The sequence below is a fragment of the Canis lupus genome, chromosome 5, assembly GCF_011100685.1.
Source record: "Canis lupus familiaris isolate Mischka breed German Shepherd chromosome 5, alternate assembly UU_Cfam_GSD_1.0, whole genome shotgun sequence".
In the NCBI taxonomy this organism is placed as follows: domain Eukaryota; kingdom Metazoa; phylum Chordata; class Mammalia; order Carnivora; family Canidae; genus Canis; species Canis lupus.
Window position 1 is genome coordinate 5,285,086 of NC_049226.1, and position 16,861 is coordinate 5,301,946.

At 43.2% G+C, this 16,861-nt stretch overlaps 1 protein-coding gene across 1 annotated transcript in view; it reads right to left on the reverse strand.

Annotated features, from left to right (window-relative positions):
* The window catches only part of BARX2 (BARX homeobox 2), a 73,494-nt gene that overhangs the window by 16,189 nt on the left and 40,444 nt on the right, over nt 1-16,861 (reverse strand). The gene's annotated exons all lie outside the window — the stretch shown is intronic.

The following is a 16,861-nucleotide window of genomic DNA, read 5'->3' on the forward strand; positions in this document are numbered from 1 at the left end:
TTTGAGGGAAAAAAAATCATCTGGGAATGAATTATAGCAAGAAGATGAGAATACTCGGTCAGGCCTGTGGTTTTGGGTCTCCCAGGATACATTATGAAATGTCCCTTTTTGAAAACAGTCTCTGAAAGCTTCTTTATAGACGCAGACACGAGGTGTTTCTCAACTCAAATCACTTTATTCCTTTAATTCTGACATTTTTTTATTTTTTATTTTTTAATCTTTTTTTCAAGATTTTGAAGGAGGGAGAAACAGGCTCCATGCAGGGAACCTGATGTGGGACTCGATCCCGGGACCCCGGGGTCACGCCCTGAGCCAAAGGCAGATGCTCAACCACTGACCCACTCAGGCATCCCTAATTCTGACATTTTTTAAAAAGGAACCACCTTTATTAAACAGGCTAACTTATGATCTAGAAACCTAGGAGCTTACCAGTACAGGGAGTGGCTACTTATCTACCCATCTATAATACTTTTTATCACCAGAGTTTCAGCTTTCTCTTTTGTAAGAAAGTTAAACATTTTTCCCCTAACATTAAAAAACACTTTGGAGGAGTGGTAGTATCTAGCTTTGACAAGGATATGGGGAAATGGGCTCTCATAGATTATTGGTGAGAGTGTAAATTGGTATAGTCTTTAAGGACAAACTAAGCAGTACCTCTCACATTACTGATCAAGCAATTCTATAATTTGAGATCAATTTTGCACAGAGATTTATGTACAAGTATATTCACTGCAGCCTTGATTATAATTGTGAAAAAGGAAAAACAACCCACATGTCAAGAGGAAAATGATTAAATTGTGGTACATCTACAGTATGAGCTACAATGTAACCACTAAAAAGATCTGTATAAACAGATTGATTGATTACATGGAAAAATAGATAAATTAAAATGGAAAAAAACTCTAAAATAAATTATTGAGAGAAAATAAAGGTATGGGACAATTTACAATCTATTTAAAAAAATCTAGATGTGTGTCTGTACTTATAAGTGCATTTTTTTAAGCCCAGGAAATTAGTCACCAGACTATTACCAGTGGTTACCTCTAGAGAAGGTGTGGGAGTGAAACAGGGTGAAAAGTAGTCTACATGTATTACTCTAATCCTGTATTCAATCTTGCCATGAATGTTTATTGAGCATCTACTATGGGGCTATACTCTGTTCTAAAAGTTGGGGACAGAGCAGTAAATAACATAAAGTCCCACTCTCAGGAAGCTTACATTTTAGTCTGGAAGGTAGACAGCAAACAAATAAATATATATAATGCCAGGTGTGATAACTTCTATGAAGAAAACCACAGCAGATTGAGAAGATGGGGCAGGTGAGGAGGGGGCAGGCATTTCAGAGAGGCAAGGAAGAGATGACAGTTGGGCAGACAGGTGACTCTGTGGAGAGGAGAACCTTGGCAAGAGCACCCAGGGGCACAGAACCAGGTCAAGCAAAGCCCTAAAGTGGGAATGAGCTTGTGTTCAAAGAGTAGCAAAAAAGCAGAGTGGGTCGGGGGGTGGGGGACGTGTCATAGGAAATAATAATTTGGAGAAATATGCCATAGTCAGATCACGTAAGTTCTCAAAGTCCAGGGCAAAGAGTTTGGATTTTCTTCAGGATGTGATAAAAGCATTGGCGAGAGTTGAGCTACAGAAGGACGTGATGTGATTCACATCCTGAAGGTCCCTGTGGCTGCCGTGCAGGGGACCGACTTGGGGGGTGGGCGTGGAGGCCGAGAAGTTAAGCCAGGAGGCGAGGCAGTGTTCTAGACCAGGGACCACCATGCCACGGGCCAGAAAGGTAGCAGCTGCAGGAGTGAGCTGCATGTGCTTTACTGTTAGGGTGGAAGAGCCTGTGCGAGGGCTGAATGTCATGTCTGAGCTACAGAGAGCTGCCAAGTCAGGTCTGGGTTTTTGGCCGTAGCACATAGAAGAACGATGGTGCCAGTTACCATGAAGGGAAAGACTGGGTGAAGAGCCGACCAGGATCTGTGTTTTAGAAGAGCTGCCATGGCACATGGTAGCCTTGTTGAAGAGGCAACTACGTATACCAGTCTGGAGTTCAGAGAGGAGTTAGGCTGGAGACACAGCCCTGACTCATGGGAGTACATGTGGCACTTAGAACCACAGGATTAAATGACACCATCTAGAGAGTGAGTGGAATAAATATAAAGATCCAAGGATTGGGCAAGGGGGTAGGCCAACATCTAAGGCCATAAAAAGGAAACGAAGCCCGTCAAAGGGACCAAGGAAAGGCAACAGAAGTAGTAGGAAACCACTATGTCATGGTATCCTGACCCCTAGATGATACTTCTGCAATACAGCTGACCTTTGAACAACACGGGGGTTAGGGGTACTGATCCCACAGTTGAAAATCCATGTATAAATTCTGACTCTCCAAAAATGTAATTGCTAGTAGCCTACCCTTGACCAGAAGTCTTACTGATAAACAGTTGATTAACACATATCTTGTGTTATTATTTATTTATTATATACTGTGTTCTTACAATGAAGCTAGAGAAAGGAAATGTTATTAAGAAAATTGTAAGAAAAAGAAAATACATTGTACTGTGCTTATTGGGAAAAAAATCTGCATCGAAGTGAACCCATGCAATTCAAACTTGTATTATTCAAGGGTCAACTGTATTTATGTTTTACTACCAAGACATATTATTTTTGTAATCTAAAAAAGAAAGAGACTAAATGAACTTTAGTTTTGTTCTCATTGCAAAGTTTTAATATAGGTCCAATTTGTCAAAAAAGAATTTTCACACCCATAAGTAGTTAAAGCTTCTTCTGAAAATCTGGACCCCCCCCCCCAAAAAAAAAAACCAAATCCCAAAAACAAAAAATCTCAACAACCTAGAAATCGCAGCAATGGAGTATAAAATATGTTTGGTTTTATGACACTGCTAGTAAAATGAGCTCTGAGCAAAGAGGACTCTCTCTGAGCCAATGGCTCTAAAGAATTTTCTCCTCTTGTGATAGAAGGTATTTGAGTCCTCATGCTACACAGAGTCCTATTCTTTCTTTTAAAATAAAAACTTTAATATGGAGAAGTGATAGTCTTTAACAAACAGTCCTGGAATGACTGAATACCCATATGCAAAAAAAGAGAAAACGGAACCTAGAACTCATAACTTATTTTTAAAAATCAACTGAAAACGGATCATAGATCCAAAACTAAACACAAACTTATAAAACTTTTGGAAGAAAACACAGGAGAAAAATCTTTGAGACTTTGGATTAGGCAGGGAATTATTAGCTATGACACCCAAAGAATAACACATCAAAGAAGAGGGGGAAAACTGGTCTCCATCAAAATTAATTTTTAGGGGTGCCTGAGTGGTCAGTTGGTTAAACGTCTGCCTTTGGCTCAGGTCATGATCCCAGGGTCCTGGGATGGAGGCCCACATTGAGTTCCCTGCTCAATGGGAAGCCAGCTTCTCCCTCTCCCTCTGCAGCTTCCCCTACTTGTGCTCCCTCAGTCTCTCTGTCAAATAAATGAATAAAATCTTTTTTAAAAATTAACAACTTTTACTTGGCAAAAGTACTAAGAAAATGGAAACATAAGCTACGCACGGGGAGAAAATATTTGCAAATGACACACCTGACAAATGATTTGCATCCGGGATATATTTAAAAATTCTCAAAGTTCAACAATTAAAAAAAAATCACCCAATAAGAAATGAGCAAAAGTTTTGAGCAGACACTTCACCAAAGTGGATTCATAGACAGTATATATGTACAGGAAAAGATACTTAGCATGATCAGCCATTGAGGAAATGCACATTAAAACTACAAGAGGAGCCTGGGTGGCTCAGACTGTTGAGCGTGGGACTCTTGATTTTGGCTCAGGTCATGAGCTCATGGCCTGGGGTCAAGCCCCACGTGGGGGTTCTGTGCTCAGCGTGGAGTCTGCTCAAGATTTTCTGTCCCTTCCTCTGCCCCTCCCCTCACTTGCATAGTGCTCTCTAAGTAAATAAAATATATATTAAAAAAATAAAACTACAACAAGATACCACTACACAGCTGTTAGAATGGTCAAAAAATTTTTATAAACTGACAATATCAAGTGTTGACAAGGATGTGGAGCAACTTCTCTCTCTTACGCCGCTGATGGGAACGCATGCAAAACAGTATACCATCTTTGAAAAGCAGTTTGGCATTTTCGTATGAAATTAAACTTACAGCAACCATATAACCCAGTAATCCTCCCCTCCTAGGTATTAAGCCAAGTGAAATGAAAACATAAAAACCTGGAACGCAAAAAAAAAAAAAAAAAACCTGGAACGCCTGGATGGCTCAGTGGTTCAGCATCTGCCTTCAGCTCAGGGCGTGACCCCAGAATCCTGGGATCAAGTCCCACATCAGGCTTCCCACAGGGAGCCCGCTTCTCCCTCTACCTATGTCTCTGCCTCTCTTTTTGTGTCTCTCATGAATAAACAAAATCCTTAAAAAAGAAAGAAAACATAAAAATCTATATGCCAATGTTTATAGTGGCATTATTAGTAATTATCAAAAACTGGAAACGCAAATATCCCTCAACTAGGATGGAGAAATAAAGTGTGGCACATACACACAATGGGATAAGAGAATACTATTCAAGAACGATAAGGGACCAAAGTGTTGATACACGCAGCGTCATGAATAAATTTCAAACACATTGTGCTAAGTGAACAAAGCCAGACTCAAAGCTGTAGAATTCCACTTATATGACATTCTGGAGAATGCAAAACTAGAGATGGCGAAGACATCTAGAAATCAGTGGTTTCCAGAGATTAAGGGTAGAAGAGGAAACTGACCATAAAGAGGGAACACAAGATAACTGGTGGTGAAGGGGGGAAGTGACAAGGCCGGTTTATTATTATTATTATTCATGTGTAGTTTCAGGTGTACGACACAGAGATCAGACTACTCTATACCTTATACTGTGCTCACCACACATGTAGCTACCATCTAGTGACAGGATGACAGGACTGTTTTGTATCTTGACTGTGGTTCTGGGTTACACAATTTTATGCATTTGTCAAAACTCATAACCATACACTTAAACAGTGAATTTTGGGGACGCCTGGATGGCTCTGTGGTTAAGCTCTGCTTTCCTCTCAGGGCATGATCCCGGAGTTCAGGGATCAAGTATCACATCAGGTTCCCTACAGGGAGCCTGCTTCTCCCTCTGCCTGTGTGTCTTTCATGGATAAATAAAATCTTTAAAAAAAAAAACAGTGAATTTTTACCGAATATAAATTAAAAATAAAATTTTAAACCCCCGAAATAGTCAATAAACGCTTTAACTGCTATTTTGTTTTGGGGAGGGGTCAAAAACATTTTTTTTTAAAATTTGAGCATAGTTGACACCCAATGTTACACATTAGTGCCAGGTGTACAACATAGTGATTCAACAAGTTTATACATTATGCTGCGCTCACCACAAGCGTAGCTGCTATTTGTCACCATCCAATGCTATTACAATCATTCACTATATTCCCTAGGTGGTTGCCTTTTACTCCCATGACTTATTTATTCCATAGCTGGAAGCCTGCATCTCCCACTCCCCTTCGATCATTTACCCATCCCCCCACACATCCCATCCCCTCTGACAACCAAAGGTTTGTGCTCTGTATTTATAGGTCTGATTCTGCATTTTGTTTGTTGGCTTACTCATTTGTTTGGTTTGGTTTTTTTGGTTCAACATATAAGTGCAACCACATGGTATTTGTTTTTCTCACTCTGACTTCTTTCCCTTAGCAGAATATCCTCTAGGTCCATCCACGTTGTCTCACATGGCAAGGTCTCATTCTTTTTTTGAAGCTGAATGATATTCCATTGTGCGTGTGTGTGTGTGTCTGTCTGTCTGTGTGTATATATATACCACATCTTCTTTCAGCAAGGAAATGCTAGAATCAAAAAGACAAGAAGTAACAAGTGGTGAGAAAGTAGAGAAAAAGGAGCTGCGTGCACTGTTGGTGGATGTGTACGTTGGTGCAGCCACTGTGGAAAACAGTATGGAGGCTCCTCAAAAAATTAAAAGTAGAGCTACCCTATATGATCCAATAATTCCACTACTGGATATTTACCCAAAGAAAATGAAAATGTTCTTTCATTTTTATTATAAAAGTAATACAATATGTTCCCAAAAAAATATAAGGGGTGCTTGGGTGGCTCATTCGGTTAAATGTCTGACTTGGATTGGCTCAGGTCATGATTGCAGGTCCTGGGATCCAACCCTGTGTCGGGCTCCCCGATCGGTGGGGAGTCTGCTTCTCTCTCTCCCTCTGCCCCTACCGCTTACTTGTGGTCTCACTCAAATAAATAAAATCTTTGGGGGAAAAAATAAATTTAAAAACAATTCAGAAATATATAAAGTACAAGTCCCCTCTCCTCACTGTCAACCCTAAGCCTTAGAGATAAACTTCCATAACTATCCCTACGTATTAGCACAAACGTACAGATGCTCCAAACCTAGTAACCTGTATGCTAACCTATTGAGACACAGAATTGTTAAAAAGTGTTCATTTTGTAAAATTACGCCACTTTATTTCTTCTAAATGGGTAGCCAACAATGTCAACAGCATTTATTGACCAGTCCAGTGACTTAAAATGCTACCTTTAAGATTCACTAAATTCCCGGAGAAACAAAATGGGGAGTTTTTTGTTCATTCTGGGAATTCTGGGAGTCTGCTAGGGGTTTCCAGTCACCAGAATTCTGAGATTCTCCTGCTGCCCAGAAAAGCAGCATCACCCTTCCCAAAGGCTGCCTTCCGCGGAGGCGGTCACACACCGGTGCTGGTGCTGCTACGAGAAGGTGGTGGGTGTAGGGGAGGGGGCAGGTGGGAGAGGTAAGGCTTAGGAAGCCAAAGAGCATACGCATCTAGAAACTGGGGTGAGTCTGCAACTTTGGAGGGAGCAACGGATACTTATTTAGAGAAAATTTCTGAAAAACATTTCAGGTGTATACTGTGTATAATCCGTGAATACGCGCTTTCAGAAAAACTGAAGATCTTCACATTTCAAGGCTTCCGTGGCCAGATTTCTATTGTCCTTGAATATAATTCTGTACATATGCACTGGGCCATATGGGGCCCTAAAATTAGTTAGGTCCTATTATGTATACATGTGTCTATTTCTGGACTCTTCCGACTGACTGAACTAATATACAAGCTGACCACTCCACTTTAATTATTGTGGTTTTTTAAGGGAGTTTTGTTATCTGGAAGACTAACTCCTCCCTCTTTATTCTTCTTATAAAATTTTCTTGGCCATTGCCATTCATTTATTTGTCCAGTCAAATTTTAGCATCAACTTGTCAGTCTCTAAAAAGGCAAATCTCACTAAAAATTGGGTTCAAGTTACACTAACCTTATAGATTAATTTAAGGAAAAACTTCTTTTGATGATCCTATCCTCTCGTAGGTTGAAAGCAATTGCTGTTATTCAAAAATGGCTTTTGGAGGAACACTCATACACTGTTGATGGGAATGTAAATTGGCACAACCACTCTGTGGAAAATGGTATGGAGGTCCCTTAAAAAATTAAAAATAGAAATTCCATATGATCTAGTAATTACACTTATTGGATATAAAACATCAATTCAAAAAGATATACACATGCATGTGTTCACTGTAGCATTATTAAAAAAAAAAAAAAAGCCAAGATACAGAAGCATCCTAAGTGTCCATCAAGAGAGGAATGGTTAAGGAAGATGTAGGGTATCTAAATATATATATATATATTTAGATAAGAATCACATATATATGGAATATTATGTAGCCATAAAAAGGATGAAATCATGCTATTTGAGACAACACAGATGAACCTAGAGGGTATTATGCTAAGTGAAATAAATCAAACTGAGGAAAACCATATGATCTCATTCATGAATGAAATCTAGAAAAAAATTAATAAATAAAAAGTAGAATCAGACCTATAAATACAAAGAACAAACGAATGGTGGCCAGAGGGGTGGAAGATTGGGAGAAGGGCAAGATTGGTGAAGGGGAGGGGAGATACAGGTATATAGCTCTAGAATGAATAAGTCCTGAGAATAAAGGGCACAGCATAGGGAATATAGTCAATGAGACCATAATAGCTCCGTATGGGGACAGATGATAGTTATACTCGTGGTGAACATAGTATAATGCATAAACTTGTCAAATCACAATATTGTACACCTGAAACTATCAGAACATTGTTCATCATCTGTTCTCAAACAACAAATAAATGGCTTTTGGAGATTTATGCAGTTTGGTTCTCTGAGGCCTACACCCAACAAAAAAACTTCACTGAAAACAACACAAACGGGGGTGCCTGGCTGGCTCAGTCTGTAGAGCAACTCTTGATCTCGGGGTCATGAGTTCAAGCCCTACGTTGTATGTAGGGCTTACTTGCAAAAGAAAAAAAAAAAATTCCCATGAACAACAGTGATCTAAGGCACCGTCCTTCACCAAAGCCTGCAGTTGCAGCAATCTTGACCCGAAATTCCAGTGCACGTTCAGTGACAGAGCCGCAGTCTACTCGTGATGTTGGAGGCACACAGACAAGGCCACCGGGGATTTCGGGAGGACCGCCTTGTAAGTAATATAACTGCGGTGGGGCCATGTGTTGAGTTTTGGGTACTTGGAAGGAACAAGCTCGACGGCACCAGAAGTCCGTGGGTGATGTGTGCGCTACAAAGCACTGAGTGTCCCAAAAGGCAAACCCAATGGGGAGCAGAAAAGTGAGACAACATGTACTTCGGCCAGCTGTCTGCTGTCTTTTCTTGGTTTATTGTACGACCCGATTTCCAATGCAACACTGGCCCCAAGCTATAATCTCAGAGCGCTTGCAACCCCCATTTCAGATTCCCACAAAAGGATGGTGAGATCGTCCAGCCACATTTTGGTATTGTGGCTAAAAATCGTCGGGGGGAAAAAATGTACCATTAATGCATACATTAGGGGGCACTGCGGTCCCTGCGAAGGGGATGATGCGCTGTGCTCTGTAGGAAGTACGGCCTTCTCTCGGCCTGAGAATGATCACTATGTCGAAATGCTGACTGGAGACAGCTGCCCTGCGCTGCTGGATCATTTACATACACTTGTGAAATTCAAGCACATTATCTGCTACCGAGTAATGACTGTAATAAACCAAGGACATTGTTTAAACAAACACATTTTTAGTTGACAAACGGAGTGTAAACATGACCACAATGAATGCATTTTCTAATCGCTGTTTTCCTCCAACCAACCCCCTAACCAAAGTTTTTGCTGCAGGATGGGGTATCATGTGGCTCGGCGGATTGTGTGTACCTAGGAGTCATTCCCTCCCAAACGTCTGACCGTGTTGAATCAGGTTTTGGATTAGAAAATCCGATTTCACTAGCGGTAGGTAAGCCATGGGACATCCCGGGGTGCTTGGGACGCCGCAGAACATTGGGTAGGCGAAAGAGAACATCTTCCCACGGTGCTGATTCTGAAACACTGACCTGGCACATGTGAGTTTGTGGGAGCCAGGTAGGGGCATCCCCGGGGCTGCCGGTCCCAGGCACATGCCCTCGGTGTGAATCATCTTCCAGGGCAGAAGCCTGGCCCCCCAGCCACAGCTGCACTCGGCCCTCGCAGCAGAAGCCCCAAAGAACAGTTTTCGTTCCTCCGCACCTCCCGTGGGCTCCTCGTCCAATCCTCCAACATACCAGGCCCCAAATTGCCTCTCCACACCCACATTTCCGGTTGACACAGGCGAGGGCCAAAGGTCTGAGTGGATAAGAATCTCTAAGCTGCCTGCTTGACTGATTTATGTTCCAGGAATGTGTGACCTATATATCCGCTGAAAGCTTCGGAGGGTCGAAAGCAGCACACGCAAAGACACGGTGCAGAAATTCCCAGATAACCGGACAGGCTCCATGGGGCACACCGGGTGGCTCTAGCTGAGTTTCCTGGGAAAAAATCACACAATCACCCACACCACATGACTCCCGTAGGCTCACATTCCTAACCAACTGGCTGGTAATCCGGGGTAGGGGAAAGAAGCGGATCTGTCTCCACCACCCACTTGTGGAGGGATCTTGAACAGGTTGCCCGCACTTTCTTAGTTTCCTCTTCCATCAAGGAGGGCTAATGGGAGATCGCCCCGGAAGATCCCGGTGAGGACGACATGCGTTGCCCTATGTGAAGTGCCTGGTGGGTGTTGCATTGCTGTTCCCTCCTTGTCCTTCCCTGGAGTGGCCTGATGCTCTGCGAGTGAGCCAAAAGGAAAGCAGACACGTCTCCTTACCAAGAAGGCAGGCTTACTCGTGCCCCACGCACGTGGGGGGCCTTGTCAGGTGCACCCTCAGATGCAGTGCACGACCACCACGCCAGAAACTGCCACGTTCTCTTTGCCACACACAGGTCTTCAAATGCCCTTAGAGCAGCAGGGATTTAACAGGAAAGGGCGGGAGGGCTAACCTGGCCGGACATCCCCTAGAACTATCAAGACTCCAGAAATCATGACTTGGGTTTTACAGACCTATAAAAAAATTTTTTTAAAAAAATCATGCAACACTTAGGAGGCCCAAAGCACAGCCATTCCCAAGAAGGATGGAGGCAGGTGCACCTGGGTGGCTCAGTGGTTGAGCGTCTGCCTTCGGCTCAGGGCATGATCCCGGGGTCCTGGGACCGAGTCCTGCTCTCTGCAGGGAGCCTGCTTCTCCCTCTGCCTGCGTCTCTGCCTCTGTCTCTGTCTCTCATGAATAAATAAATAAAATATTTTAAAAAAATGAATAATAAGAAGAATGGAGCTGGGGAGACACTAGACGGGCCAAAGTCAAGTTCTAACACCGGCAGGGGAAGCAGGTTAGAATTCACGTGCCCTGCCTTATGCTGAAAGAGGGTGAAGGAAAGGCTGAGCGGAGGGTCAGTGGTAATGAGACTGAAAATTCAGTCACCGTGTGTCTAGATTGATAATCTGTAAGCGTGAGAAAGAAGGGGAGGAGGGATGAAAGTGAATATAAAGACGCTCCGAGGGGCCCTTCAGCTTTGTCACACACCAAGTTTCTAGGGTGATTTTGTACGACGAAAGAAAAGAGAAAATGTTTTTAAGAGGCCAACTCAAAGGCTGACAAAATGCCTCAGCCATTAACTACTTCATTGAAAAAAAAAAAAAAAGGAGGGGGGCATTTTGATGGGTCAAGTGTAAACGAATTAAAAACACACGGAATAAACGTATTCCAAAATCCCCATGAGACTGCCATTCTGTCCACCCTGGAAGAGGCATCTAGCTACATAAAAACTTCAGAAGGTTCACAAAGGTTGAAAAAGCAAGGAAGGAGGGAGAACACATTTCAGGGTGCGTGGGGGGTGCATTTAGAAAAACGTAGGGAGTTCGGAAAATAGGCAGAGGACCTCGGAGCGACCCTGGTAGGCCTATGGCACGGCGCCATCTGTTCGGATTCTGGATTTTAGCAGAGACAAGCTCAGTCCTCTCACAGTGAGCCCGCAGTGTCATCAAAACGGCAGCCGCCCACAGGGACACGGGTCTACACCGAGAAAGCCCGTGGTAAAATCAACCGAGCTCACTGGGGCCGATGGGTTTAGGGACCTTCCCCTCCTGCCCTGGACGTCGTACTACCCAGGGATGGGGGCCAGCCACCCTGAGCCCCCGCCACTCCCCAGGCCCTTCTGCCAAGGAACATACTGGAGATGGCACAGTCTCTCTCCTCCCGGCCATCCTGTCTTCTACAGACACCCACACCTGCTTTCTTCCACACCTCGTAACCACTCACTGTCGGAAAGCTTCCCAGAGCAGCTGCTGCTCAGTACAAAGACTGAATTAATCACTCCTACCTTCCAGCGCCCACAGCATTTTGTTTGTGTCCTTATTCACCCTTACTTAATTCAAACCTTGGAGTAAGAGTTAATGTGTTGACACCTCTCTCTCTCTCTCTGTCTCTCTCTCTGTCTCTCTCTCTCTCTCTCTCGACATTGCAAACTTCTGTAGGACAACAGCAGGATGCGCCTCTTCCCAGTGTCTAACTCCATGTCTTGGGCACACATTTTTTGCCTGGAACCAGAAGACGGGGGCTGGAGATAAGCTTCTGTCACCTTTGGGCTCTACGGCCTTGGTCAAACCAGATTCCCAAGCTTCTGTTTTCTCTTCTATAAAATGGCAGCGATACCTCTCCACGGGCTTGCAGAAGGTAGACGACAGATAATGAGCATGAAGAGAAATATTTTCCAACAATGAAGAGCCAGACCAAGAGAGGCACTGATTTTTTTCATAACACTCAGGAGGAAGCAATGTTCCATAGTTTGGAGATGCCTCTATTCATTAGAAGTCACAACACCGCTCTCTTGTGCTTGACCGGATCCAGCCCTTTGCTTCAGACCTTGCGTTTTGCCATTTCTAATGAGGGTCCTGGTGTCCCACGGATGCAGTCCACACAAAGCCGACCAGGAGGAGTCTTCTTGTTCACTGTCACTATCACCAGTGAACCTGATCCACAGCTCTGCAGCTCTGTGCTAACTGCTGGAGACAGGAAGACAATTCTCCATCTCTGCCCTCAAAAAGCTAATTATCTCATTGGGAAAATGAGACATTAAAATTAAAAAAAGAAAACAAAGGAAAACCAAGAAGCATGTGGCAATGCTGGGTAGGATAAGAACCCTAGGAATTCAGGACAGGTGGCTGTGTTCTAGAGAATATAGGGCCTCATCGTGGAAAGAGGAGGAGTTGGGTTGGGGGGAGAAATGAAGGCATGGATGCCGGACCCACTGTCAAGGAAAAACCCAACAGGATCTGGAAAACCACCAGACTCAGGGGGAGACAGGTGCAGACACATGAATACCCAAAGACTCTAGCGGCCCAGGCCGGAACTGTGGCACCTCCGCCATGAGAGAATGTCCTGGTGGAAAAGATCAGGCTTACAGAGGCTTATTGAGTTTACGGTAACAATCGGACACCCAAGCGATGATGCCTAACAGGCAGGGACAGTCACAGGCCATAGTGCCTAGAAGTGCTCCAGAGTTGAAGGGTTGAAAGTCAAATCCATCTCCAAGAAATAAACACTTACAAACAACAGAGGATCAAGGCCTGGGCCCTGGGGTCCGACTTTATCAATGGGGCTGGAGAAGGAAAAAGAAGCAACAAACAAGACAGACTTGCCTAAGGAGGAAGCAGCACAAGTAGAAGAGCAGAGGCTCGATGAAAATGGCCAAAGAGAATTTCAAGAATGAAAAACATTCAGTGAGTTTACTCACTAGGGAATCTTTTTGACTTCAGTTCTGAAACTGTCCTCCCTTCTCTGCTACGTCCAGACCCACCTTCATAGTATGGGAATCTCTACCAGGCAAGCTGGGGACATGTGCCTAACACCAGGGCACTGGGCAAAGCTTCTAGAAAAAGCCACAAGAGGTTACCTTTCTGCAAGTGGCCCCGCGGGTCCACAGGCGAGCTCCTGATTACCCAGAAGGAAAAGCATCTGCCAAACTTAGAACCTGTCTCGTGCCAAAATGTAATTTTCCAAATTCAAGTTCATTTCCTCCTTCTCCCTATGCATTCTAATCCTGGCTGAAATGTATTCTCTATAGCTTGCCTTTGGTTGCAAAGAATAGAAACAAAGTGGGATAAAAGAGAATAAAATTCAATTTAATTTAACAAATTATGGAATACCTCATGGAGACGCCGTGCCAAGAACTGAGGATAAAACAGTACACAAGACAGACCAGGTCCTTGCCCAGCTTATGGTCTGGCCAGATGGCGGACACTTAAGAAAGAAGTAATTCAAGGTGCTATAAAGAGCATTCAGCAAGAGGATTTAACCAAATATAGGCAGTCAGGATGCCCCCAAAAGGGTGTTATTTAAACGGAGATGTGAAGGATGAGATTAGCTGAGATTCTAACCAAAGACTAATAGAGAATAAAAAGACGACAGGTAAAAGTATTCAAATTTGCCAAATACTAACTGTAAAAAATATATGTATATATTTTTAAGAAAAACAAAAACACAGCATGAAACGGCATTTGGGCCTCACCAGAGGATAACAGAGCTTCTAAGGTGGAGACTGGTTCTGCTGAGTGGGGACCATGGGAAGAGTTCTCTGCCGGAACAAGAAGGCAAGTCCCTAAACTGGAGTGCTCTCCAACAAACCAGGGGCTGGTAGGCCCCCCCAGATATAGTCAGGGATCAGATCATCCCCTTTTGCCATAACGACTGGCAGATACAGGCATTTTCATCCAGTTGTCTCAACATCACAAGGGCGGTCGTATCACTTCTGTGGTCCAGTCTCCTCTTCCTGGTAATCCCTTTGTTTTCTGGTAAAAGTGCCTCCTTAAAGGTTATACAGTGAATGAAGTCAGGGAACACAGAACTACGTGGCAGAAAAAGGAGTCAACCTTTGGAGAGACTCCCCTATCAAGGAGAGGAGGAAAGAGAAACTCTGTGTTTGGTGGAAGGATCTTGTTGGGTAGAATGGACAAATTCCTCTCCCTTTCTCTTCTACTCAGGCCATTAAGATCAAGGGCAGACAAACCGTTGGAAAATTATATAGCAGAAATATCAATATGTACTCATGTTTGAGTCTTGCTCTTGCACATGGTAAAAGGTAAGACTAATAAGGGTAAGAGTAAGAATAACAGCAATAAGATTCTGCAAACCAGTGAACATGAATCATGTGAACCACGGTTACCCCATTGACCAACTAGGACCAAAGACAGTTGCTCCCTACAGCAAGAAGAGCTTCCCCTTCCCTACACTGGGCCAAATCCTGTCTGTGAAGATCCAACCCTACCCTCAACAATGCCAACATTAAGCTTATGTAGCCTTCAGTCCGTAATGAGATCTTTGAATCTTCCTCTCCGTAAATGAGGACGTTAGATGGTTCTTAAGGTCCCTTTTTGGTACCAAGAAGCAATCATGTTATCAGCAATTATCATACTTGGAGACAGTGTGTGTCTCTTAAATTTCTCAACCTGACTGTAAAGTCCTTGCCTTACATTTCTATCTTCCACACTGTGCCTCCCATATTTTGCCAGGATACCTACTGAACAAATATTACCTGAATTAAACAAGTGTGCTGAGAATGAGAGTTTTAATGCCCACAGGTAAGTTTCTCCAGCACTACTCAATCTTCTCACTTCACAAGGATGTGGAGTGATAAACTGTATACTCCTTTGCTAGCCCCATAGGTGATCCAGATTGCAACTATCTTGCATAAAGTCTATGTACAATTAAGACTTTGGGACCATGTGATTTATAGTTAATGACACGATGACTAACAGAACACAGAGAATATTTTTTTCTAGCCCAGCCTTTGATGTATGAGGCAGATGATATTCAACAGAGTCACCCAGAAAGCCAATGTCTGAACTAGGACCAGAGCTCACACCCCTAGAGGTAGGGACAAATGATCTGTTCATGTCACGGTACTGTCATTCTAGGCAGGAACTAACCAAAGAACTGAGTAATGGTTGTCCACAGACACGTATTTCCTTCTTTCATGTGGTCTATTTTTTTTTCTTCTTATCGTTAACTCATTCTGCAACCTAGAATTAAAAGCTCTGTGATTTTGATAATCTCAGAGGACATGGTAAATACAAATGTGGAAATTTCTGGGCCACTGCAATTCCCCTTTTTCCCCCCTCAGCTATACTGAAGCGTGATTGAGAAATAAAAATTACATACATATGAAGTATACGACGTGATGATTTGATATAGGCCCACATTGTGAAATGACTATCACAATCAAGCTAATTAACATAGCCATCACCTCACATAATTGCCTTTCTGTGTGTGTGGCAAGAATACACTTGGCAAATATCAAGTACACGACAGACACATTATTCTGTTTTTTAAGATTTTATTTATTTATTCATGAGAGACACACAGAGAGAGAGAGAGCAAGAGTGAGAGGGAGAGAGAGAGGCAGAGACACACACAGGCAGAGGGAGAAGCAGGCTCCATGCAGGAAGCCGGGCATGGGACTCGATCCCGGGTCTCCAGGATCACGCCCTAGGCTAAAGGTGGCACTAAACTGCTGAGCCACCCGGGCTGCCCACGACACATTATTCTTAATCGTGGTCACCACCTGCTGTGTGTTAGGTCTCCAGAATGCATCAGTCTCATAAACGGATGTCAGTCCCCTTTGACCAACATCTTCCTATTTTTCCAAACCACCAGCTCTCTGTAACCCTTTTCTTCTCCATTTCTAGGAGTTGCTAGACTGCACACCTGAGTGAGATCCTGCAATATTTCTCTCTCTGTGTCTGGCTTATTTCACTCAGCATTATGTCTTCCAGGTCCACCCATGTTGTCACAAATGGCAGGACTTTTTATAAGGCTGAATAATATTCTACTGCATGTGTACTCTATGTTTTCTTTATCCACTCACCTGTCAATGGACACTTGAGTTGTTTCCATGCCACGGCTGCTGTGAATAATGGTGCAACGAACATAATGCAGAAATATCTCTGCGGAAAGTGATTTTATTTTCTTTGGATGTGCACCCAGAAGTGGGACTGCTGGATCATAAGTAGTCCTATTTTTCATTTCTTGAGGTACCTTCCATCCTCTTTTCCACAGTGGCTGTAATCATGCGGCTCATTTTTAGCCGAAGCTAAAGTGATGAGCCCAAGCTTGAGTGTTTTCGAGGTTACCAACTAATAATGTGATATGTCACAAGCCATTTTGAAAGACTTCTGCTTAGAAATTTCTCCTAAATTGGGCAAATACATGTATAGGAAGAGAGGAGGAACATAAGGGTAGACCTTTGATTTATGTATTACAGCTTGATGGCCTGCAACATTTTCATTGACTTGCTCACTACAAATAATAATAATAATAATAATAACAACAACAACTCGCCCTATGTTAAGGGTCGTAGGAAGGGTCAGTCTAAAAGAGGAAAGACTCAACAAGTCAC